At 37.2% G+C, this 25,569-nt stretch overlaps 1 protein-coding gene across 4 annotated transcripts in view; it reads right to left on the bottom strand.

Annotated features, from left to right (window-relative positions):
- Positions 1–6,716, bottom strand: part of SYT1 (synaptotagmin 1) — a 295,567-nt gene extending 288,851 nt beyond the window's left edge. For 2 of the 4 annotated variants that reach the window (XM_015628699.2, XM_033514553.1), the window contains exon 1: positions 6,658–6,716. The gene's annotated coding sequence lies outside the window, so the exon portion shown is untranslated. The remainder of the gene's footprint in view (positions 1–6,657) is intronic. The other 2 variants (XM_019006753.2, XM_015628696.2) reach the window with 1 other exon arrangement.
- Positions 6,717–25,569: the final 18,853 nt, after the last annotated feature.

Here is a 25,569-nt window from a genome sequence, read left to right as displayed (position 1 = left end):
AGTGTTGTATTCCTTAAGTATACATCAGAGGATAGATGTGCACATAAAATACCATATGTCAGTTTCAAAGCTATAATTTACATAGTTATTTAAACTTATGCAAATGAGGACATTAAAGCTGAGACACACACCAATAAAAGGAAATTATAAGTTAGAGCTGCCACATTGTCCTTAACTTCCTGTGAGTGACTAGGTAGAGCAGAACATATGGCACCCACGCTCTCCCACTGTTCCCACTGCTCCTGAGAGAAGGCCATATGGGCTGCAGTACCTAGACACAACAGGGCGCGTTAGGAACACGCGGTAGCCTTACCTCGCCCTTTAACTCTTACAGAGTCATGCCAACTACTTGGAGACAATCCTTAAGCTATGGCCCTTATTGTCCCGGTTACTTCTGGTTCTTTTCATAGAGCAATATGAACCAGAAGGAGGAATTCACATCCATTCTATGACTCAGCCTGAAAATTCCAGATTTTCAAGCAAGGTTCATAGGGTTTTTTACCCTGAAACGCGTTCATGAAGTAGCTTGTTGCAAATCATGAAGATCTCTCATTTGTGAATCACGAGGCCTTTGCCTGTTCCAGCCTGGAAGTAAGGATCACAGTAGAGTTTACCTCATTAAGCCTGGACTCCATCTCGTACAGTTTTCCCATGAACAAAATAATGAATATAACATCTGAACAAGAGTTGTGTGTGTCAGCTTTGGCAAAGTTTTAAGATAATGATACAGATGATGCTGACAACCAAAGGTAAGACAATGTATTAGCAATAAGGAGGTTTGTCATGCAGAAGTGCCAGAGAGTCAATTTTACCCAGATAAACAAACCACATGTTTCTTCTAGGAAATTATTACAGTTATCTTTCCAGCTCATAGTAAAAAAGCAGTGGTTTGTTTTGTCTGGGGCTTTTTCACACAAAGCTCTTATCATTCAAGGTTTTATTTTGCTAACTGAAAAAGAGGACATTTAAAAATTTAGCATTTATAAAATGGCCTCCCTCTAGTGCATATTTAATTTAAGACCTTTAAGTGCTTTTAAATAATAATAATAAAAAAAAAATCCAACCCTATTCATGTAGGACTCTAAATCAAAGAAGACAGATAATGTATAACAAAATCAGGAAGATTAGCAAAAAAACCCCTAGGATTCTAATAAAGACAGATTACTGTTAGGGCTCATCTGTTTATTCCACACATTTAAATAGTAAAAAAACCCAAAAAGTTCATGGTTTCTTTCAAATGAAAGAACATGGTAGAAGATCAGAAATACAGATCTCACTCATGCACCTTCCCACGCTGGTACTCAAAATTTAGCATCATTTTACTAAATAGCTTTAGTGAACCCATCAATAAGAACAGCAGAGCTGCTATCTTCTGAAAATCCCTCAAGATTCCAGAGACTTTCTACTTACTCCTCTCAGCATTAAACTGTCAAAAGCTTAAAGCTTTACAAGAAATCTTAATTCAGACCTATAAATTTTACTTGACCGCATTTGGAAATGAATAGGTTGACAACTGCTATTTGTTACTGTGACTGCCTGCTAGGAGTTAAGAGTCACAAGACAATGAAAATACTTGAGGCAGAAGTGGCATATTTAAACCAAAAAAGACAATATAGCTTTTATTGCTCTAACTCTTATCCAGCCACTCTCTCCAGAAATTGCTCCTGGAGAAACATGTACATCCTTTCATGAAACTTCACCCTTCCTGCATGATGGTGTGAGACTCCACCAAAAGGCTCACCTGCTCAGGGGAGGAAGCGATGTGAGCGTACGTAGAATGTCTGCATCGTGTGACGTGTCTGCTACTGACACATGCCAGAAGCCATGGTTTACAGATGCTCATGCTGTAAAGTGCTCTTCTGGGCTTGGAAAAAGCTCTGCCAGTCAGCTGGGAACACACAAAACTGTAGCTCTGCTGCAGTGAGGGGAGGTGGGTCTGGATTAACCAAATCTCTTCCTGACAGATTGATATTTGTGCTCCAGTACTTTATATTCCATGAGAGATGAATCCATGGGAGACATGCACAAAAAAGTGAATGCAGAATAAAAAGAACCCCTAATGGTTATTTTCTCTGCATATTTGAATACACAGTTGCTGACAGGTCTCCACTAGTGTAGCCTTAGTGTAAATTATGTCAGGATCACTGACAAGTCTGTGCAAGTTAACCAGACCTCAGATTACCCTTTTTTCAGTTAAATGAGGCCTTAGCCATATCAGTTTCTTTTATTACCAATCATATGAAATTTAACAAGAGCAAGTACCAGATTCTGCTCTGGGGATGGGGCAAGCCTGGTTATATGCAAAGACTGAGGAACAAGAGGCTGGGGAGAAGCATTGCAGAAAGGGACCTGGGGGTCCTTCCTGGTGGATGGAAAGTTGAACAGGAGCCAGCAGCGCCCTGGCAGCCAGGAGGGTCAACCCTGTCCTGGGGGACATCAGGCACAGCACGGCCAGCTGGGCAAGGGAGGGGATTGTCCTGCTCTGCTCTGAGCTGGGGTGGCCTCACCTCAAGTCTTGTGCACAGGGTGTCACAATATAAGATAGACATGAAGCTATTAGAGAGTACCCAAAGGAGGGCCACAAATATGATGAAGAGTCTGGAGGGGAAGCCATATGAGGAGCAGCTGAGGTCACTTTGTTTCTTCAGCCTTAAGAAGAAGAGACTGAGGGAAGACCTCTTTGTGGTCTTCAACATCCCTACAATAGAAGGGAGAGGGGAAGGTACTGATCTCATCTCCCATGACCTGTGGTAGGACTCAGGGGAATGGCATGAAGCCAAGTCAGGGGAAGGTTTAGGTTGGATACCAGGAAAAAGCTTTTCAAGAAGTATTTAGACAATGCTTTTGGGACCAAAAAGAACTAATGTATTTTCTTAGTGAGTTTTCTGAATACTCACATACAATGAAGTACTGTAAAAGGTCACATGAGTGCAGAAAGGTCATGAGCCACTCTCTGGGCCTTCCAAAACACCCTGTGGAGCACAGAGATACACTGGAGTGCTGTGCCACATGGAGATGGCCAGCAGTGCTGTGGTGGGGTCTTAAGCTCTTTTCTCTCCTTGCCTGTAGTTACAGCCTCCCCTAGGAATGGCAGCCAGTATTTGGATAAAGTGCTCCAACTGCTAGCGCCAGCCTTTCAAATGACAATGAGGGATGATGGGAAGAGTCATCACTGAGAGGAAACTTGAAGGGGCAATGGGGGCCAATTAGTAAAAAAGTAAGAACAGAGCAGCCACAGAACTCAAATCGAAAATGAAACACAGGGGGGAAGGCTATACTGAAATGGTCATCCTTCAGTGACCCTGCTGCTGCTGCTGCTCAGGCCTTTCCCCTTTCCTACTGCTGAAGTTAACTACTCAGAAAAAAAAGAATCATGATGTGCTGAGGAAGAGAAAATGTTCCTCTCCTTCAAGCTGTGAAACATCTTTGCTGAGCAATACTTAAATGCCAACACCAATGTGTTATGGTCTACAGAATAAGGCATTACTATTAGAAATCATGGATGCTGTTGCATTTCATAGTCCAGGTGGATTATGTTGTCTAGAAATACTTTTTGAGAACAGCTCTTTGAATCTCCAGCTACATACCATAACCAATTTAATCTGCTCTGTGCACAACTGAAATGTACTAAGGTCTGAATCTCTTACCTAGAGACCTACAATTTCAAAGTTCAGAGCTTATAGACTAAGATAATTAATTTAGCCTAACTTTGCCTAGCTGGCCAAAATAATTTAAAGGCTAGACCAAGATCCTTGGACTGTAAGGGCTTGCCACAACAGCAGAGCTGTGTGTTGCTTTCCAAACCAGTGTTTTTTGAGTGATTTCAGTTTGTTGGTTTGGGTTTGTCCTTTTAAAGTGAAATTAACAGTTTTGGATCCATGTTTTAGTAGGAAATTTCACAGCTTTCAAAATCTAGAAATATTCTAAGCAACGCAACCTATGTGTTCCCACCATTGTAAGAGTGAGCCAAAGATTCAGCTAGTCTTTTTTCAAGAGCATGGCTTTCAAATCATTGCCAACAGCATCCCTCTTGAGAAAAAAAAAAAAAAAATTATGAACAAAAGCAAACCTGTAGAGGATTTTTTTCTTTTAGAACATTTTATTTCTGTATTTTCATAAAACTGTGTAATCTCCATCCCATTAAGATGCCTAAACAAGGCCTGGTGTTTTCTCTCTTCTTGGTTTCTTTTTCTCTCTGTGCTTTTTATGCCTGGCAGGACTGCTCTGGACCTTGGAGCTTTGTGGTTTATGCGCTCCTTTGTCAGGTTAGATTTGCAGATTGGCCAGAAACAAGACAAGACTTGTCAGTATTAATGTTCCCGGCCCTGTCTCTTCACAAATCTTCGATATGTGTTGTTTTGCTTATCTGGTGCAATAAAGTTCAACTGCATTTTGCATCTGATTAAGAACCAACCATCCAAAACCGTTCTTCCCCTTGCATCTGAAAAACGAAAAATGTAAATACTAGAGTTAAACAAATCTATTCTGTTAAGAAATAAAACTGGAAAGGCTACACCGAAATTAAATATTCCTCAAGTATTACAGATGGTTCCATATGAGTTACTGAAAAGTTTCCACTTTAGTACACCATGAATCAGACCCTAAACATGGTGTGTTGAACCTAAATTACTACTGCTGGATCAATAAAACCAGTTACTGTTCTCTAGTCTCACTGATTATTAAATAGCTTGTAAGGTCACATAAACAATTTTCCATGACTTCCAAAATAACCATACCTGGCATTTAATTCCTGTTTTCTCCTTAAGCCATATTATTTTATGATAGGCTCAGATGGACCTATGGTGTTCTTCTCCTTTTAACATTCATTCTTATGAGTAACAGGTTCTTCAAAATCCAGGTTTGCTGGTATCTAGCTGATTAATCATATTAAAATATGGCTCATCTTATTTTATCACAGAGCTCATAACATCCACATTACACTTAACTAATTTTTTTTAAGTACACAGTCATTGTTTAGTTGCTTACAGCTCTGGCAGACTGAACAATGGGGCTAAAATAACCCATGCTTCATCTCCTACTCTATCAATCTTCAGAGGAGGGGGTGGGAGAGACACGACTAGCTTGTAGATTAAAATACTGATTTTCAAAAACTAAGCTGAGGCATAAATATGTAATTTTCTATGTGCTGGTATTCTCTCACTTCCGTCCTCCACCTTCTCCACACTCTTTCCAGTCCACTTGTTTTGTTTAAAATATGAGAGGATATAGGAAAGGAGTCAAAAGCACTGACCCATGAAAATACATGCAAATTTGGTCCGGCTGAAGCTATTAAAAGTTGCTAGCTGTGGCTGATCCTAAATCTGACCTGTTATTCTTGCTAGAGAAAGCCGACAAAACTAATAACACCATGAAACTCCACATTCACTTCCTTCAACATGCATATCAATAATGTTTTGCATTTTACTGGTACCATGTAGAGCAAGATATGACCTTAATTTAGCTTTCTTGTGGGTCTTTAATTTTATATCAAGCTTTCAGTCCTCCATCTCAGCTGAACAACATAATGGGCAGCAGATAAGACTGAGGACTGCAAGAAGACTAAGAATAATCTCTGGAGACTAGAGGCACTGATCAAGAAATAAATGCTTCTATTCCTGTACGATCATAGGGGAAGAAACCTATCAGAATATATGAAGACAATGGAAATAAAGTTGCCTGGGTAACATAATAGTCACCACTGCCTAGGTTTTAGTGCTTGACTTCACAGCTTTTACATTAATCTTCTCTGTAATTTTATCCTGCATATGTGTGCTAAATTCTGAGAAGAACAGCTGAGATCAAAATAGGCTTGTACCCCAGTTCTGCAAAACGGTCTCTAGCTTACCTACCACAGTAAAAGCTGAACTGTACTTTAAGACTGGAAGAATGTATTTGCACTTATATCCAAATATAGTGGTATGCTGCTCTGTGTTCTCTCTTTCTGTTAAAAACCCACACATTTTCCTTGCAAAGAAAAAGTAGTATTTTCTCATTTTAATAAGCGATTAAGTTTAGCTGCAAGATATAACTAGATTTTCAAAACAACTTGTCACCATTTAGCTATTTGAATTAAGCTTAATTCAAATTTCTGCATTTCACTTGAAAAAAAAATCATTGTCTTCTAAAAATTGTTATGTTGAAGCAAAAGGCTATAGAACAAGGCACTGCAAAAGCTGTCTCTCCCTTTCCCTATGCAACTAAAACCTTAATTTAGCACATGTTACAAGTTGTAGTTTTACCAGGCAGGGCTGTATCAAATGATAAACTCTTCAAAGTCATCAGTAGTGTAATTATCATTCAACAGTATCACAGATTATCATTCCTGCAGCAGGTATAACTTCATCTATAATTCACACCAAATTAAGTTTTTATAAAAGAAAATTGAAGAGTACTACTTATAAGATTACTTATTTTCTAGCTCCAAATTGAAACTTCACTTCCCCATCCTATAAGAAAAAGGGGGAAGGAAGATTTATGCTTATTTATTAGAGCTGTTCATGTAATTGGGCTCTTCCTGGCAAAAGCAATTTCCTTGTCAAAGCTTGTAATCACAGCATCCACTTTATTTGCTACATGATTCATTTTTGTAAGTTTAGTATATATTACATAATACCTCACTATTTTTCAGTTGTATTGTTTTCCTTTCACAATGATTACCTTAAAGTTTGATCAATCTCTCATTAAAAGCCAGGGATTCAGACCATCTATACGAGCAACTGCATTGGTCCTCAACGTCCAGGAAGTGCCTGCCTGGTCCAGAATTCCTGTATATGCAAATAAATAAGGGGTTTGGGATATCTTTTGTTCTGAAGTAAGGTGATAGAGGAAGAAGTGTGTACTTCTGCCCCTAATGAGAGTTCAACATTTAATAATCACACTAAAATGAAGCAACTTTGACAAAAAGGAAGATGATTCCAGTAACTGTAGTCATTGCCATTTATTCAAGTATTACAATTCAAGTAAACATTACCTGGAAGGATGCAATCATCACCCTGCCAAGAGTATCCGGACACTATAGACTGATTAAAATTCCTCTTTATGTAACTTACATTCTATTCAAGTTCAATGCCAGATTGTTGCTATTGCTCAAGTTAGCATAACAGAGTAGCACCACAGATTTCAGGCATAGAAAGGACTTCTTGAGAACTGTTTAAGCTTCAGCATTGAACATGACAGGAACATTAATTCTTTGGTGAGAAGTAAATACAGTACTGAAAATGGCAACATGATTGTTCACCACTTTGTCCTGTTAGTCTTTGTATTTGTCCTGAGATATTATCTTCATTAGAAAAAACAACATTTGAAAATGTTTATTTCCAAGCATTTGTTCAGAATTTTGCACAGCAAACCATAAAGGGGGTTTTGCACAGAAGTTGTCTTCTGCAATCCTGCAGTAATTTCTTCTGACAACATGACTTTTAGAGACCCTATCACACATGGACAGTAATGAATCATTGTCTGTCTGGGGGCAAATCAGCTGTCATACTTGTGACTTCTTCTGCAAGAAGAGAACCTACCCCAAGGAGTCAGCAGGCAGCTACACAGAAAACCTCTGAGAGGCAGGATGAGTTTACTGGCTTATTCATTCTTTTCATTCCAGTGTTCGCTCCTGACTTCTGATCTTAGCTTATTCTTTGCTCTGATTTAAACTATACATCCATTATCAAGGACTCCTGAACTTCATATCATCAGTATTGGGGATTTTTTTCTCTGGCTCCTCTTTCTGCTCCTGATATTGAATTTGGCAGAGCATTGTTTGCTTTCCTAATCAACAGGCCTTCCTAGCTCCCTGCAAGAAGCCCAAAGCAGGCAGACAATAGGAATGCATATCTTCTTTTCTAAATTCTCTTTTCTGTTTAAACTTTTCATTAGAAGTTACTGAAATATTCCTTTCAACATGTATCTAAACAATCTTTGCCTTTATCATATCTGTATTCTACCTTTTCCTTTTTCTTTCCAGTAGCCCTGTCCTCCTACTGCATACTATTATAGACACACAGGAGTAACACAGGTGAACAGATTAAAAATTTCAAGATTCAAACAAAATCAGTTTCATAGATTTTGAGTAGTTGAGATATGATGACTGCAGGAGGCATGAGGCTTACACTGATGATTCTGCTGTTGCTGGAGCAACAAAAGAGAGAGGGTCAAGTCAGAGAACATGAAATCACACCTACCTCTTCATCACCAACACACAAATTTTTGTGGTTTTTTTGTGAGGTATATTCATCATCTAAATAATGCCGAAGAGTTTGCAAAAGAAAAAAAAGAAGTAAATTGAAATGCTGAACTGCTTGCAGTGATCTCATTTAGCAAGTGTTGACAGCCACCATGGCAAAGCAAAAGTGGAGGATACCCTTAGTTCATAATAACAGAGAATAATGATATATTGATAAAGTTTTCCTAACAAGATTTCTAAATGTTTCAAAAGCAAGCAAACCTTGGTGACTTTAGTGTATGAATGGAGAATTTTAAATAGTTATTTTGTATAGTTAATTCCTTTAATTGGTAAAACGCAGTGACAGAGTATTTACTTCTGGGTGACTCAAATACTTAAAGATAACCTAGTATTCATACTGTGAAAAAACAGAAAGGACCAATGTTTTCAGCCTAGCTAACAGAATAAAACCCTTGCAAATCATATTTAAATAAATGCAGAGGTTTGAAAACTAAAGAGTAGGACACTCAGAAGAAGATGATTTTGATAACACATATTACAAACAGTTATATGTGATTTGATTCTTCCTGGAGAGATTTTGGTTGAATTTATAGATAAAATAATCCGTAACTCAATATAAAAGGGAATACATATGTCTGGAAGGAAGGTGGAATAGCATGCTTGCAAATGGCAATTTAATTTTTCAAGCTCTACATCCTAACTTTGTGAGAAGACTCCAGATAGTTTAATCATTAGCATTAAAAATTACCTAACACTTCCACTGATGACTAATTTTGCCATCCCAGTGGTAGCTGATCAAATCTCTCTTGCTGCACATATACTGAGCACATAGCTCCCAGAATGTCTGGCAAAATACTCAGTATTTTTTCCTTCACTTGGATTCATAAAGTGTGTTATGTCACTCTCTTGCTTGGGCTCCTTCCACCTTTTCATCTTTCCATTCTGTAATAAATGCCTGTGCAAAGCAAATGAGAAAGAGCTTTATAACCTGTTAAGTGTTTTACACGACTCAAAATACAAGATCACGGAAGCCCCAACAAGGCATGTGGTGCTATCAGACATACCCTTGAGTATACCAAGCATCATCCAGAGGTGGGATGTGGACCTCTCATGGCTCTTGTGTAGCACCCAACAGCCCTACCGAGAAATCTCACACCATCTAAGAGCTACCAAAGAAGTACAGGTGCCTCTGTTTTTGTGGGTAAACCAATCAAGTTCCACATCTATCCCTATGAAACTAGGAGATGATAGAAAAAACTCACAGCAATTCAAGTTCAAGCTAGCAAACAAAAGGTCTGACTGGACAAGAGAGTGTGAGCTCCATCCTGAGTTTGAGTTCTTATCTTAATCATTACAACTACTGCTTGGACAACCTTCCTAAAAAACCTCCCCTCTTCCATTTGTCCTCCATCACTTCTTGTGTGACTGGAAGCCTGCAAGTATTCACCCATTTATTGGTAACTTGAGCCCCACAGCTTCTTGCACTGTACCACTATGCTAATGTTAGCACAGTCCAACAATGAGTGGATCTGAAATATACTAGTTGTATTAACATTATATACATATTATATATCTTGGCTACATTTCCATTTTTCATGGTATAGCTATGGTTAAGAGACAAGCAATATATTTCTAAAATATCACTATTCCTTCCCATTCTTTTCCATTCATTATCCTTTTAAAATACAGTATTGAGTAGTCCTCTAAATTCCTTGAATTCTTTGCATTTTGGCTAACCTTTCATCACAGTTTAAGAAACAGAAAAGTCAAACAGAAAACTCAAATCCTTAAACTTCCTCTAGCTGGGGATGAGACCAAGAGACAAGAATTATTTTTTTTTCAGACATTCAATACAACAGCCTGCAAAACACAACAACAAAAGGCATGTATTATTTTGAATTACTTAAATAACAACCCACAGATCCCTGCTTCTGTACGTTCTTTATGTAAGAAAAAAGAGTTCTCTACAGAAGCACAATCAGTATCTGTATTTTTCTGAGGTCCAACATACACAGCTTGGAAAAAACGCCAGAGGCTGCACATTCTGCATCTTCAATAAAGCAGAGCTGCTGCATAACATGAGCTGAACAGACAAAGTCAATGTGGACTCGGCAGTATCATGTGGAAAACTGTAATGGGCATTGCCTAGCACCTTTTCTACTTAATGGCATTGCAGGAAATTCACCTGGTATTTCTGTTGAAGGAGGCTGTAATGCTATATTATGAATCTAACTACAGAAAATCCAATTTCTTCTTTCCTTAAATAGGAAAGACACAGGGAGTAAAATCACAGAACAGTTTCTATAACACAAAAGTAACCATTAGCAACTTCAGTTGTCATCTAGCAAATGAAGTAAAGGACTAAGGTAACAGCTCTTGCATTTTCAGGACTAGCTATGACAATATTCCCCCTCGTGGCCTTGGGCAAGTTACTTAACCTCTCCAGATGAGAGTCCCCATCTGTAAAAACGAGGATAATGATATTTACTTACCTCTCTCGGAGGAGATGTGAGAACTAATTACAATAATTTGTGTAAAGGGTTTTGAACCTGAAGAGCACTAACGTAAAGTGCTAAGGAAATAGTGTTTATATAAAAGACTGAGGGGAAGAGAAGATTGAACTTACACAGTAACACATCATTTTAAGAGAGAAACAACTTGGTTTTTATGCCCAATCAAGCTATACATCTGAAGTAATTCTCTTGCTACAAAGTAGGTTTAGTTATAAAGCAGTTAACTGAATATCAAGGCTTTTCCATAGCACTGACCATGAGTATTCCACTTCTGTCTAAACTTAGTGAAGGGGACCACCCAAGGTAGTTGCCAAACTTGCCCTATATTATTCCAAAATACACCATGCACATAGACTGTGATCAAATTTATTAGGCATACTGACATTTGTTTACCCCAAGCACTCCCAACACTTGTTTTGGTCAAGATATGGATGTCGTTTACCGACTTGCTCTAACTTTGATGAATCTCACTGTCTTCATAAGAGCCTCATTATGTTATGTTACAACTGTATTTTAATGTGACAACATTTCCAAGTGAAAAAAACAAAGGAGAGTGGTTATTTTAACTAGAGGTTAAGTAAAATTATTCCCTCTATATACTCTTTGGCAAGTCTACCAACATATCAAAAAGACTTGTTTCCCCTTGCCCCAGGTCAGGGAAGACCAACTTACTACAAAGAGGGTGAAACCACCTCCAGAAGACCAAAGTGTGTGAACCACAGGAGACAAGGGTTGGGACTTGGTTTGATTTCTCTTTTTTTCTCAGGAGGTTTTAGCTTTTACTATAAAAAACAATAAATGCACAAAAGCATGAACCTGCTCATACACATGCAGGAGATTATTTTGGTGCTGACCATACAAGATGGAAGACTGGACAATAATGACGTAGCACAGACTACAGGTGGCTGATTGACAGACATCCTTTTATATCTTGTTCATTTAAAACCTGGACAAACCCATCTCTTTTATGTCTGATCAACTAGCCTAGGCCATACTGACTGCCTCTTGGCATACACACTTCAACACAAGCCAGAGTATGGAGTTCAATTACTTTTATTTACAATACAGTTCTTCTTTGCTTATGACTAAAACTTTCTAATCAGACAGATCAGAACTGTTGATTAATGTTCTTTATAATTATAACCAATTCTGTAGATGGCATAATTGCTTTAAAACCTATTTCTTGATTAGAATAAATTAATGAATAAAACCTTTTTGTCTAATAAGGGAAAAAAATCAAATGTGACCGCACATGCAAGTGGCTGAAGAGCCATGCCAGCATCGTTAAAACTGTTCTGCCATCCTATTAAGAACCAAAGCATTAGCATTCTGAACCCTACTGAAAAATAGTACGCAGAATTATCTTCAGTTCAATGTTTCCATCATTGGATAATTCCAATATGATTTTCAGAGGATATACTTAATTTTTACAACAGTTATTTCGGGTTATTGATGTTGAAGTTGGAACAACTGGAACTAATCTAGAATTCTGCAGTGCTTCATCTTTTGTACTGTAAGTTTTAATTATTCTGCTACTTTATTATGCCTTCGAAATGAAAATTAGCCTTGGGCAGAAAGATTAGAAAAGATGTTTAGATCTTATAACACATTTTGGGTAGCGTTGTGGGGTGTGCATATCAAATGTTTTTGTTGCAGGGTTTCCTTCCCTGCCACGAAGAAGCTCTCTGGTGCATTTGTTACTTCTCCAAGTTGATTGCTAACCATCCAGAGATATTAATATCCTGCTGATCTCTGTGCTTTTGAAGTGTTTTCTTTGGGGTTTATTTTTTATATTGTTGTTTGGCTTTGTTTGTTTGTTTTGTTTTTTCTTGTTGTTTGCTTTATTTGTTTGCTTAGTTTTTGGGTTTCTGGGTTTTCTTTCTGTTTAAACATGTTGTCATTTTCAAACATTCACCTAGAAGTAAAAGCCAGATGAATCAATATTGTCAAAAGATTATTTTCATCACTAACTTCCTTAAAAATGTAAGATTTTAAATAGAAAGTAGAAATTATAAAATAAGATTAGTTCTAAAATATGTCAACCATCCTAGGTAAAGTGAACACTCTGTGAAGATGCTGACAAAGTAACACATCACGTATTACTTTTCATAAAGAATCAAGTATGTATATTTGATTTTACACATGGCATAAAGTAATTCCTGTTCCGATGATTTTAATTACTTCAGCAAAACATGGCAGTAGCAGCATGAAAGTTTTACACCAAAACTCACTTGTGCTTCTTAAATGTTGACATAATATTTAAACTGTAACTTACAAAATTATTTTAACTGACATTGTAAGAGAACTCAAGTTTAAGAAAAAAAGCTAATTTAAGTTGCCATAAAAACATTCCTTTACCTCAAATAAATAAGTTTTGCTTTAAAAAAAAGGGATTTTCAAAGGTTTTTATTTATAATTTGCTTTTTGTTAAATGAAAGTTTGAGTGACCACTAATTACCTTTTTGGTAAAGAATTTTAATTAAACAGTTTCACCAGGTCTCTCTCTCTCTCCTTACCATTCACATTACAATCTCAGAGATTATCTGAGAGGAGACTGTGTCACGACATATCTTACTCTTTCCTTTCATAAGGAGAATATTCAAGGGACTCCAAGCACAGCCCAGAACTGCTCTGACTCATATGACTTCAAGACAGAGTTAAACTCTAGCTCTGTTTGAGGATTTATGAACTAATAGACCATAATCATCCTTTTGTTCTTCAAGGCTGCACTGAAAACCTGAGAGAATGAAGCTGCAGTCTTGCAAGTATACGCAGCACTGGTAACCTACTTGCAAACCACGTTATATTCCAAACAGCAGCCATCCTATTCCAAGGATTTTGACCCTGAAGGGGGTAGGACTGCTGGAGAGAACAGCAGCCACACTGAGCTTGGTAACTGCTGTGTGAAATAGGGTCATTCTACCACTTTCCTTCAGTTACAGCACTGGTGGCACAGTTTTTGGTACCTACTCTGGGGCTGCTCAGGCATTCACTCTTTGTATGGAAATGACTATGAAGTTCTGTATGATTGTCTTCATTCAGAGAAGCTGACTTTGGAGGAAAGCTGCTTCTCTTTTAGCCTTGAACAATACAGACCCCACTTTAATTTGATCCAAAGGTGACCAATTTTGAATTTATAAAAAGCCCCAAAAGTTTCCAGTGGAGCTACAGACCTCAGCAGCTACACTGCTGATTCTTTGTAATTCAAATCAAATACACACACACTTAGCACCAGATGTTATAGTCACCATGGGTAAATGTCACCAACAGGCCAAATGAGCAGAATCACTGGTCTATTAAAATTTTAACCATTACTACTTGAGCTAAAATCCACTCTCTCAGCCCAACTATCAGTGTGCATAAATTAGCTTTCAGTTGAGTTTAACGTGTAGTAGGAGCTAATAACTGGCACCAGGTCTAGCACTACCCATTTCTCCAGTGGAACATTGCAACCAAACCTCCTAGGACTTCAAGAGCAGCAAACACATGATTTTGGTTTTGCTTGATCTCCATCTTCCCTAAGACAGAAGGCAGAAGTATGGACAGTGATTAGATGCTTCTAATGAGCATTTCTTCCTACAATCTGTTTTTGGCCAAGTGTCAACAAAACAAAATGTTTAAACAAGCAGCATTAATAACATCGTTATTAACAATGCTTTAACAAACCTATTTTACCAATGAACAAGATAGAAATGACATAATGAAAAGCAAAAAAAAGAATTAGAGGATACAAAAGAATAAGGCTGTTTGAAAATCCCATGCCCACTTTCAAATTTTGAAGCGTAGTCTCTCAGCCCGGTACTGCTACAAATGTGAATAAAAGGAAAATAGGCTACAGACAAGGAAGGAAGGCCTAATTTTAATACTTTCTGCATACTAAAGAATTCTTAAAAACATATCATACATTTTGAAACATTAATGAAATACATTTTTTTAAAAAAAATCACTAAGTACAAGGTGCAAATTCCTGGAATAGCATCCATGCAGTACTTGGACACCAAGACTTCTGCTGGCTCTGCATATTTCCCTCTCCAGGTGAAGGTGAATCGGTCTTTAGTGGAGGCAGTCACCAACAGGTCACTTGGTACGATGAGGAAGTGTCTGTCCCTGCCCACAAGTCACCATCATTTCATCACTGGGTGGAAAACTGAGCTCTTGCATAAGCACAACCCAGCTTCAGCTTGATTTACAGTGCCTGTTCCCTCCCATGTCTAAAGGGGGGAAACTTCAATAATGTCAACACTTTTTGTTTACCAAAATATGAAATAAAGAAGGATCCTAGTCTTAAATCAATCAGTGCCACCAGCTCTCACCAGTTTTCTGAGATTCACTGTCCAAAAAGTGCAAGATAAACATTCAGTGCTTCCTATTAAGAATCATGCTCAATGCAGGCATTCAGTCAAACGTTCTATGAGATAAAAGGCACTATAATAGCAGCAAAACACCACAAGCTATACAGACAAAGCAAAGCCACGATCAGTTTTCAGTTCTCTCCCACGCCTCGGTCTACATGACATCACACAGTAGTTTTTTAGCTTTGCAAAGACCAATTACCTTCTTTTTACCCCTCCAGGTTTTTACATTTCCTCAATGATGGGGAACAAACATTCAGCATCAAAACGCTTACGGGTGGGGGCTGAACACACAGAAGAAAAACAAACCCCAAAAAATAACACCACAAATGCTCAAGGTGCATTCCTGCTCTCCCTTCTTTCAAACCTTCAACATCAAGTAGTACCAACACCAAGCTTTAGCAGAACAGGAAAACAAGCTGTGTAAAAAAAATAAGCAAGACTGTGGAATACCTCAAATGGCTTTTCTTCAAAAGGTGCTCCTACTCCTATTCTCCTGTTACATGATTTAGAAACATGATTTAAATTTTATTTAACATAGTTCTTTTACAGCCAGGTATCACAGCTCTGTCACAGCTTTTGATAGGCAACATTATCAAAGTTTATTCTAGGGATCACAAAGTGTTTGCCTAAATGGAAATAGCAGTTTAGTTAATAAATTACTGGGAGACAATTTTTTAAGTCAGAGATATCTTCCTGGGATCTGTCAGGTTTTAAAAGTTTTAAGAAGATCTAAAAATAATAATCATAAATAAATCACTGCACAAAAAACTGTAATTTTTTCCCCAGTAATTCAGGATTTTAAAAAAAGTTTATTGAATAGTGAAGCATCTCACTTTAATTTTAGTATGAATGATAGTGAAGAGAGAAGTTCAACAGTTAAACTTCAGATTCAGATCAACAGCTGCTGAAGATAGGAACCCCATTCCCAGTTTCAGCAGACAGGAGTTACTCAACACTAGCAAAGCTGTCTGTAGTGCTAGTAAAGATGAAACAAGCACATATTCTAAGATTAACCATCTGTTAAACCATGGATAATAGCACCTGCTTGCTCTGATCAGTATTTGCAAGGTTTATGTCACTGTATTTGTTAAATCCTTTTAACACTCAGGTAAGTCAAAGTGGAAGAATTTTTGTAATATGAACTCTGTTCACAACCCTGCAAGGAATTCAGCAGATGACTTTCAAAAACCCAGTTAAACAAGAATTCAATAAGCAGCAATAGATCCTGAGTGTCTCACTCAAGCACAAAACCACATTTACCAGTAGATGTGACCCTCACAGGAGTTGGCATCTCATGACATGGATAGAGAGATCACACATTTGAGTTGGGGTAGCGTTAATCAGGTTCTCAGATATCATATAAAACTTGCAAATAAAACTGTAAGTGCAATGCATTATTAAAAAGAATGCCCAATTATTTTGAGTTATTTGTGATAAGCTCTATAAATTACAGTTTTCCCCAGGTGAAGCAAAAGCAGGTATATTGATGCAGCTCAGTAACTTCAAAGCAATGACTTCTAGTGTCACCACTATAAAGAAATCTTCTGTATTTCTCCTGTCCAAAGGAAAGAAAAAAAGCAATCTTACTGAGTAATTTAGAATTACTCATTCCCTGTAACCGTACTCAGGGTCCATCTTCTGTGCCCTCTGCTTCTCAGTTACCTTGTTCCTTCTCTGTAATGGCAAGTCCCAAAAGGATGCAGCCAATGACTAACGCAGTTTGGAAATGCAACTTTTCCAAGATCTTGAGTAATAAAACAAAGATCTAAACACAGAGGGCCAAGTGCAAAGGAGGTCTGATCCCACTGGCAAGGGGTGCACACAACATAAATGCAACAATGAGAAAGTGTTAACTGTTAAACTTTAAGGCTATGACGGAAAAGTCCTCTAGAAACCGAACTTCCTTTGATTTTAGGTGTGTCCACTAACAATTATTGTGAGCTGTATTTCAAATCTAGCTAAAACATAGACACAGTAGAGCTTCTGCTAAGAAGGTCTCTAAATGTTGTCAATATGCCTAGCAGAACAAACATTTAATATTTTCAGAACAAAGTAAAAATACATGAATGTCCTACACAAGGCTTTTTTTTCTGAGAACAAAGACTCAAAGACTTTTTTTTTATTTAAGCTATTAAAAAAAAAGCTATTTATCCATCCTGTTTCTTCTGTTGTGCGCTGGACCAAAGCCAAGAGTCCCAGTTCTCAGCTAACTACTGAAGCAAATGAGTGACCAGCAGACAGAAGTGATTTTGGCCCATTATGCTCTGTGAGCACACTCATTATTAATCACCTGAAAACAGAAACTTTATGAAGTGACATTTGACAGTGTACAGGCAAGATCTTCTTTTCCTCCCTCTTACTGATTATGCAGCTTACGAGGAACTGTATCAAGACATAACATCTGGAGCTTCCTTAGAAATTACCATTTTGCCCCGTCAGGGGCTCAGTTGCCTTATGTCCTACACTAACGCCTGGATCTGTAATGGTCAAGATAAATTACAGAAGGGTATATTAGATTATCTGTACTTCTACACATGAATTTAGTGATGTAATAATTAATTATATACTGCATTGGAAAGAATGATTAAACATGCTGCCCCCCAAAAAAAAAAAAAAGCCCAAAACAACAACAACAAAAAAAAAACACCAGGAAAACACCACCACCAAAAGAACAGCCAAGATTCTTTACAGGTGCAGTAATTCAGGGGAAGATATTTGGGCATGCCAAACTGGGAAAGCATGCTATCTCAAACATAATGCAAAGTACTTCCCTCAACAGAAGTACCAAATCAACTTATTTGACAGACAGGATGTAGCAATGAAAGAATAAGCACAGTCCGTTCCAGGAGAAACTAGATACTTAAATGTAGACTGGCAACAAGAAGAACCAATCTTATCCCTTCCCTCCCCACAGTCCTGACTGCTATTGGCTCCTCAAGTCATCTAGAGAGTTACTACTTACTATACAGCTCCCTAGAAGCATCTAAATGAAGGCTCCCAGCCTCTTGCTGCTCTCCGTGCCCTTGTCCAGGCGGTCATGCTGCTTCTTTTGCATCTCATAAATGAGTAGGTTATGAGCAACTCCAGTGAACTGAGCCAGCCAAAATAATTACTATTGTTCTTCTCCTAGAACCACTTTCTGTTGGCTCAGTTCCTTGAACTGACTTACCATCTGCTCATGCAAGAGCAGGCAATGGCATAAGTGGGGACAGAACCACTGAGTCAGGGGAGAAGGCAGGGAAGGAAGGTTCGACAGCAGCCCAAGCTGAAATATTGTAGGTTGGCACTCCCTCTACTCTGGTGGAGGACATGTCCTTCAAGAGACATTAACAGAAAAACCACAGTATGCTATACAGTTCATTACCTTCAAGGAGACAAATTCTACCAAATTCATACCAATCCTGGTATGGCTGGGGAACTCAATTCTAAATTGTACATTTCATATATTTGGTATGATGTCCATTAACAATCAAACCATATGACACCTACCTGCCAGAATTATCTACAGCTGACTAAATTCACACCAGGAAAAGACCACTCATTATTAGTCTCTAGATTTCTAGTGGATAGGAAAATGAATCCCTATAGATTTGTACTATGGGGTAAAGTACTTTCAATAACACCAAGTCAGAATTAAGCTAAAAAAACCTATTTTAAAATATAGGTCTGATTTTTTAGGTATAGCTAGTTATTCTGAATAGTCACCCATAAAACTAAAGCACATTCTTCTTCTGTATTTCAATTTTTTTGATTTGTTTAGAAAACAGGAATTCTAGTACTAATATTTTAAAACTCTGTACAATAAAGTAAGAGTTATCTATATAACAGTCATCCATGTTGCTCAGTTTTCAGCAGACTGACAGAGTAAATTTCCTTCTTACTGCTGTTCTCACCTTCACTGCTGTCTTGTTTGCTCTGACTCTTCTTGAGGAAAGGGTTAACCCAGCCTCTAATTGTGAGCTTTCTTTAGCTAAAGATAAAGCAGGATTTAAAGACCATTTTCAACTAGCTTCACTATACACTAAAAGGTCACTTGCTTGTTCAACTAATTCTGACTTTAAGTTTGATGGCTATTTTAAAGACACTGATCTGCAGACTATTTTTATTTATAGAATAAAGAAAATAAGCACAGATTAAAAAAAAATCCCAGGAATTATATGCCCTATAGATTCCTAATTTACTATGTTCTTCAGTTAATGGTAGTAGCTATGGTTACCTAAAAATATATCAAGACATTTTAATTTTACAAAAATTAGACTTTTCTAATCAACATACAGAGGTACATCAGTCATATGATAAGGGAACTAAATATATAAATAATAAGGTTCCCAAAAAAGGGGATCAAAAATAAACAGCTACATTTGATCTGAACATAATTTCTTTTTTTGGACCAGTATTTCTTTTATAATTAGAGAAAGAGAAGAGCCAATTGCAGAATTTCTTAATATTTCCAGAACTGGATAACAACTTAAAATTGTAAACTGTGCATGTTGCCTCTTTAAATCAGCAAACTAAGTTAACATTTTCTCAGTATAAAAAATATGCACAATAAAATCTGAGAGTTAACAGTTACATTACTGTTCAGGAAGCTCTGCCTACTTTGTGTTATTAATCTGGGAGTACTACTGAAGCTTGTTTCTGGGGAAATTTATTATTGAAAGAATTAACTTAATTCTTCTTTTGGTTGCACTTTAGGTATTTTCATATTAATAAATTTATTTTCTCAATTTATAAAATTGCCTATTTATTTTTTATTGTCAGAACTGTAAAAGAGAAAAAAAGAAACAATATGAAATCTGCATCAATGCAGGAGCCTGAGATCCTGGCTTATGTAGTTTCATGTTCTAGAAAAGAGTCAGATTGCCATATCTCACTTCAATTACATATAGTTTTAGTTGTTAATAATAGATAAATATACATAGATATCAAATTCTTATATAATACTATTATGGCTATGCAGAGACTCCAAATTCAAAACAGTATGTAAATGTGTCTAGTCAATACTTCTGACCTATTTTGTTGAGCGTATTTTTTACATATATAATTGGGTCATGTTCCACTAATATCATGCTTTCCTCTTCAACTCATTTTTATTCATTTATTTTATCACATTTGAACAGCTTCTGCTAATCCTATTCTCTGTCAAATTTGGATTAGAGCTGTGCAGAACTTTAACATCATTTTAGCTGACAGATAGGATTTCTGGCAACCCTAAAGATGTGGGTGGAAAAGGCTGCAGAGTGAAATGTTTTTCTTCACGCACATCTATTAGTTACAGTCCCAGGCTGCATTAAGAGACCTGCAAACAAAGCTTCAGATTCAAAAAGTGTTCTAAGAAAATGCTTCCATCCTCATTATGATTAATATTTGTAATCCAGCTATTAAATAATTCACAAAGAGTCCTCACTTTCAGTCTGCTAGGTGGGTCAACACACATGGAAGCAATGGCTGTTTACATAAGAAAGACGAGAGTATTGAAGAGATGTGCTAGGACTTATAAATAATTTTCCTGGCAACTCTAACAGCTATTTTGCAGGTAAACACCTTCTATGAGTCCTTCTTTACGGAAACCATTCTTAGGTTTCTGTCAGTAAGTCTTCTGAAACTATTTCGAAAATAAAAATTATTAAGTAGTGGGAAAATTGTCTCCTCAAATCAATGACACAATGAGGTCAGGAAGAGTTGTACTTCCATGGGAATAGATCCAGTTGAATGTTTCCTGCATGCTCTACAGTTGTGCAAGCAATTTGTCTCTATCTATCACAACCCTCTTGGCCCCTACTCCCTCTTCCCCCTCACCCCCAAACCTAAGACTAAAATAATGCTATGGTTGCTAAGATAAGCACTCTGATGTTAAGAGAAGCCAGAAGTAAGATTGCTGGTACAAAGTTAATTTGACCCCCTAGTGCAACATAGTCTTTAAAGCTCCACTATTTTTCTCCGCAGGATCCTGCATCATTTAGTGCACAGAATGCTCTGGGGATTAATTAAGGTTATGTAGGGAAGAAGACTGTCAGAAGAATTCCAGCTTCATTTACTGCAGTAATAGGAAAGTGTGTAGTAAATGAAGCAGAGGAGTGCCTCAGTCCCTTCCTTTCCACTGCCTGCTCCCAGATCACTCTTCCTTCCTCTTTTCCTGACTCATATTTGCTCTCTCCAAGTTGTAAATACCTTTGACCAGGCATTTCACCTATTCCCTACAACTTCTCATCTCCAATAACCTACCTCCAGGTTGGTACCATCACCTGAAGAACAAGAACAGACTCCCTCTAAGCAATGTCTGGGCAGCTGCGGGGAGGAGACATGGGATGTGCAGCTTCCATACCCAGGGCTCCCTGCTGTGCCAAGCTGCCATCAGATCCTGAGATAATCCATACATGAAAAGTAAGACAGAGTGGCTGTAACTTATTTTGGTGGCTGTTACCTACTTTGATAGCTCCCACACTCTGGGCATGGTTTGCTGTCCTGCCATTGAGTTCATGGAACACAGCAAGCCAATTCAGTCTTGCTAGACAAATTTTTTTGGAAATACTTCCAAAATAACACTATACTAATTAATGAGCTTATTCATATTAAAATAACTTTCCTACAAAAATAAAAGTATTTCAACTTTCATTCATTGACAATTCACAGCAAAGACTTCCAAATCCAAAATGCTGAGTAGCTAGGGCCCATCTCAGTTTTATACACAGCCCCACCAGAACAACTGGATATTGCTGTCACTGAAAAAGCAATTACTATATAAGTCAGTATAAAATTTCTAGGAGTTGCTATTCAATTAGAACCTATCACATCAAGAAAAACAAATCAAGTAGCACCCTTTTTTATGTGCCCAGATGCAACTTTACAGAGTTTGTCAGAGTGTAGGCAGCAGTGACAAGAACATGGAGTCATTACTGAGCATTAGAATCACAAACAGATTTATATGCAGTTGTGGGAGCAAACACCATACCCAGTGACACCTATTAATTGAACTCACTTCAGCTGAAACTCTCATGTGATGTATTTCAGTCATACAGCCTGGAGTTGTGTGCCACTGGAGTAATGGGCAGAAAGAGCAGCTGGCTAGTCTGAAAAATCAGTTTGGTTTTATTCCTTGCACTTATATTTTGGGTTGGCGAAAGCATGATTTATAACTCTATTCTTGCACTTATAAATGATACTACTCTGCATATGTTTCACATTTAAACTACAGCACAACAATTGCAATACTTAGTTAGGGTCTTTTTCCCTGAAAGACTTAAAACTCCAGGAACTGTGACTACGTATATGACTTCTTACTATGTAACTGAGTTTCTAGTTCTCAAATAAAAAAAATAAGCTAAACATTTAAAGTAATCAGTAAAATAAAATTTTCTGCCGATTTTGTATTTTAGGTCTAATTTACATTTCTTGAATACAATGATAAATATTCTTAAAGCAGCCAAGGAATTAATGAAAAAATCAATTGGACTTTCTCCATGATGCCCAACATATGATCCTACACACCAACTTCTAGAAACAATGAGGACTTTATCAATAATGACCAATAAATGTATAATTAAATTAAAAATAAAAATGTCATGAATGTAGGCATGTTTCTACATTTCTTATGCAAGAATATATTTTTTAAAATTGTGTATATATATATATATAAACTAGCCATCTAAGTCACAGAAAACTATAAATATTTTTTTGATAAGTCAGTTGAAGCTGTTCTTCCCAGAGACAAAACCAGAAAATGTAAAATATCAAATCACCTAACAAATCTGTCAGACAATGAAACCCAACATTTAAGGCTATATGAGGATTTTTTAAATCGATATTAGGTATTCATGTCGCAAAAAAACGTTTCGATACTAAGTTCATCACTTCGCCTACATTTCTGCATAGTAAGTCTTGCAGCATTACAGCTTTTACACCCCTGCTGAGTGGTACCCTCAGGCAAAGATGTGATCCTGGTTGCCACATCATGTGCAGACTTCCTCACTCGCCACGCACATGACACTCCAGACCTGCATGTTCCCACAGTTGTGAGAATCACCAGTGCTGGTTCAAGTGCCACTCCAGAATATCTAGACTCTAAACTTGTGCCCATCAGCTTTGTGGGTCCTTTATCTGTTTATATATAATACAGCTTTTTACTTAGCTCAGAAACAACAACATCCTTTTAAGCCATACCAGAAACTACCAGTAGATTTATTTAACAACTTCATTCCTTCCTCTTGCGGTGTTTGAGGTTTGTCTCCAATGACCATTTGCAGTTTTCCTTTCTACTATAGCATGTGAATAACATTTTTTGTTACCATGAAGCAACACAAAGAATACAAGGTGGGAAACTACATTTGCCTTGTTAGAGGTTGTTATAGAAGGATCATTGTGTTATATGTATTACTTTAAATCTTCTCATCTAGTTCCTAGAGAGGTTGACTTGGATGACTCGCTTAAGGAGGTCACAAAACCAAATGAAAATGCTATTATTTAGATCAAATACATATCACTGACATTAATTTCTAAATTCCTGAAATATTCACACTAACTCTATTCCGATACTGACCTGTTTTAGTGAACTTTTCTTGGAAAGAAACTGCACTGAACAAATTTTTAACAGCAAGAAACTAGGTGGGAAGTTGAAATTATGTATTTATTAAACTGACCCTTTTCAAAACTGATAGTTACATAGCAGTGCTATATTCTGCTTTTAGAAATTTGGGAACTTGCATTATTTTAAGTGTTCTGAACACTTCTTTTACTTCTTTCATGTCATGCAAGCTCACAGACACATTAGAAAGATTTCTTTCTAATACATGGTCTAGAGAGATTCATTAAATCTGTAGCATTTGAGTAGCTCATAAAAACTAGACAGCAAAGCTTGATATCAAACATCTCAAATTACGAGCAACATGACAAGAAACAACATGCCACCAAAATTACTGACTGCTAAATTATGATACTCCACAGTTTTACCACCTTTTTTTATACCACTTGATAGACTTACATTGGCTGAAGTGTCCAAGCTTTATTAAAATAAATGTAGACCTATAATGCATTTTTTTTTCCTGAAAAGAAAACAGAAAATTAACCATTTCTCATTCACATTGCAATTTCTAAAAGTTCATCTTAAATCCTACTTCAATTCACTTTGGCATTCTTCAGTAATTTTGACAGTGCTCTCCTTTGGTCGACATGCTGAAACTGCCAAGTCTTAGAGATGCTTCTACCAAGATTTATTCGTTACAAGAAAAAAACATGCAAAACAATTTTTTTTAATTTTTTTTTTTGCTTGCTTAGTCTTCTAGACTAAGGTCTTTTGATTTCTTTGTTAAAACTGCTTCAATTTGCACTTTTGAGACATGTGCATTAAGATTCATTTATCTATCTCCTGAGGGTATACCAGAGGTAGGTTTTGAGTGTCTGCAGCGGTCAACTGTTGGGAACATATTTACTCTATCAACATGGTCAGATGAGGAAGCAAAAACTTATTTTCCATTTTAATTAATAACCAAAGAAAGCTATTCCCTAGAGTTTTCTAGTATTCTTTCCATTGAAATCTAACCCTCTACCCCCAAAGCCCCACCCACAGAACTGTCCAAAAATTCTGTCATTTATCACATGCCAATGTGAAAAGCTTGGAAATTTATATTTGGAAAAAAAAACAACTAACAGGTGATAGGATAACTCTTTATAGGCTTGTTTTTATTGGTGGTAGACACAGGCATTACAATCATCAATTTGTAGGTTTTGTGGTTGCTTCCTTACATGTCACTTTATGGTACTTTATTAAAAGAACATCTTCTCTGCACAAAATAATTAATTTAGCACCTCTAAAGCATTTTTATTCTGCATTCCAGCCTTTTGATTCTAATTTAACTGATGGACAGCTAATACAGGTAGCTTGAACAAAGCAACTGCACATGTTCACGCTATCCCTAAGGATATAAAATACCCAGTATTTGCATGCACATATTTTCATACTCACCCTCATCCACAGAAAGTTTACAATCAAAGGCTTCATTCTGAAGAAATGGAGAGTCTTTTTGCATGCATAATGCTTAAATCGCATCGTAGCTACCCAAGACAATACTTCAAGGTCACTCCTGAAGTATCCTAGCTAAATTACATTTATTTAGCATCCTCAAACTTTTTCTCACAAATACGGTATGACAGAATATGAGGCAATGTCAGAGCCTCTAAGAATACCAAAGACATGCCCAAGGCCAGGAGAAACAGAACCATTCCAGGCTAGAAACATCCTAATTGGCAGAGGTGTGCAAGCAGCACAATACCAATGCATACTGCACCACAGACCTACACAGTCACGTGTGCACATTCAACTCGGCTGAAGAAGCAGCATCATTACTTATATATATATAGGACTCACAGTACTGTATATGCAGTCAGAATGAGAAATGAAGCATCAGCAAGAGACTTCTGCTGAGATTTCATACAGTTTGCAGAAATCTGTTTGGATGTACCAGCAGGTATCCTGCTTCCAAGACCTTAAGAAAAAATGCTTAATGACTGGTCTCTCTGGATCCCATTA

Source organism: Parus major, chromosome 1A (genome assembly GCF_001522545.3).
Source record: "Parus major isolate Abel chromosome 1A, Parus_major1.1, whole genome shotgun sequence".
Lineage (NCBI taxonomy): Eukaryota > Metazoa > Chordata > Aves > Passeriformes > Paridae > Parus > Parus major.
The sequence above is the reverse complement of the archived record's forward strand: the minus strand, read 5'-3'. Positions and strand labels throughout refer to the sequence as shown.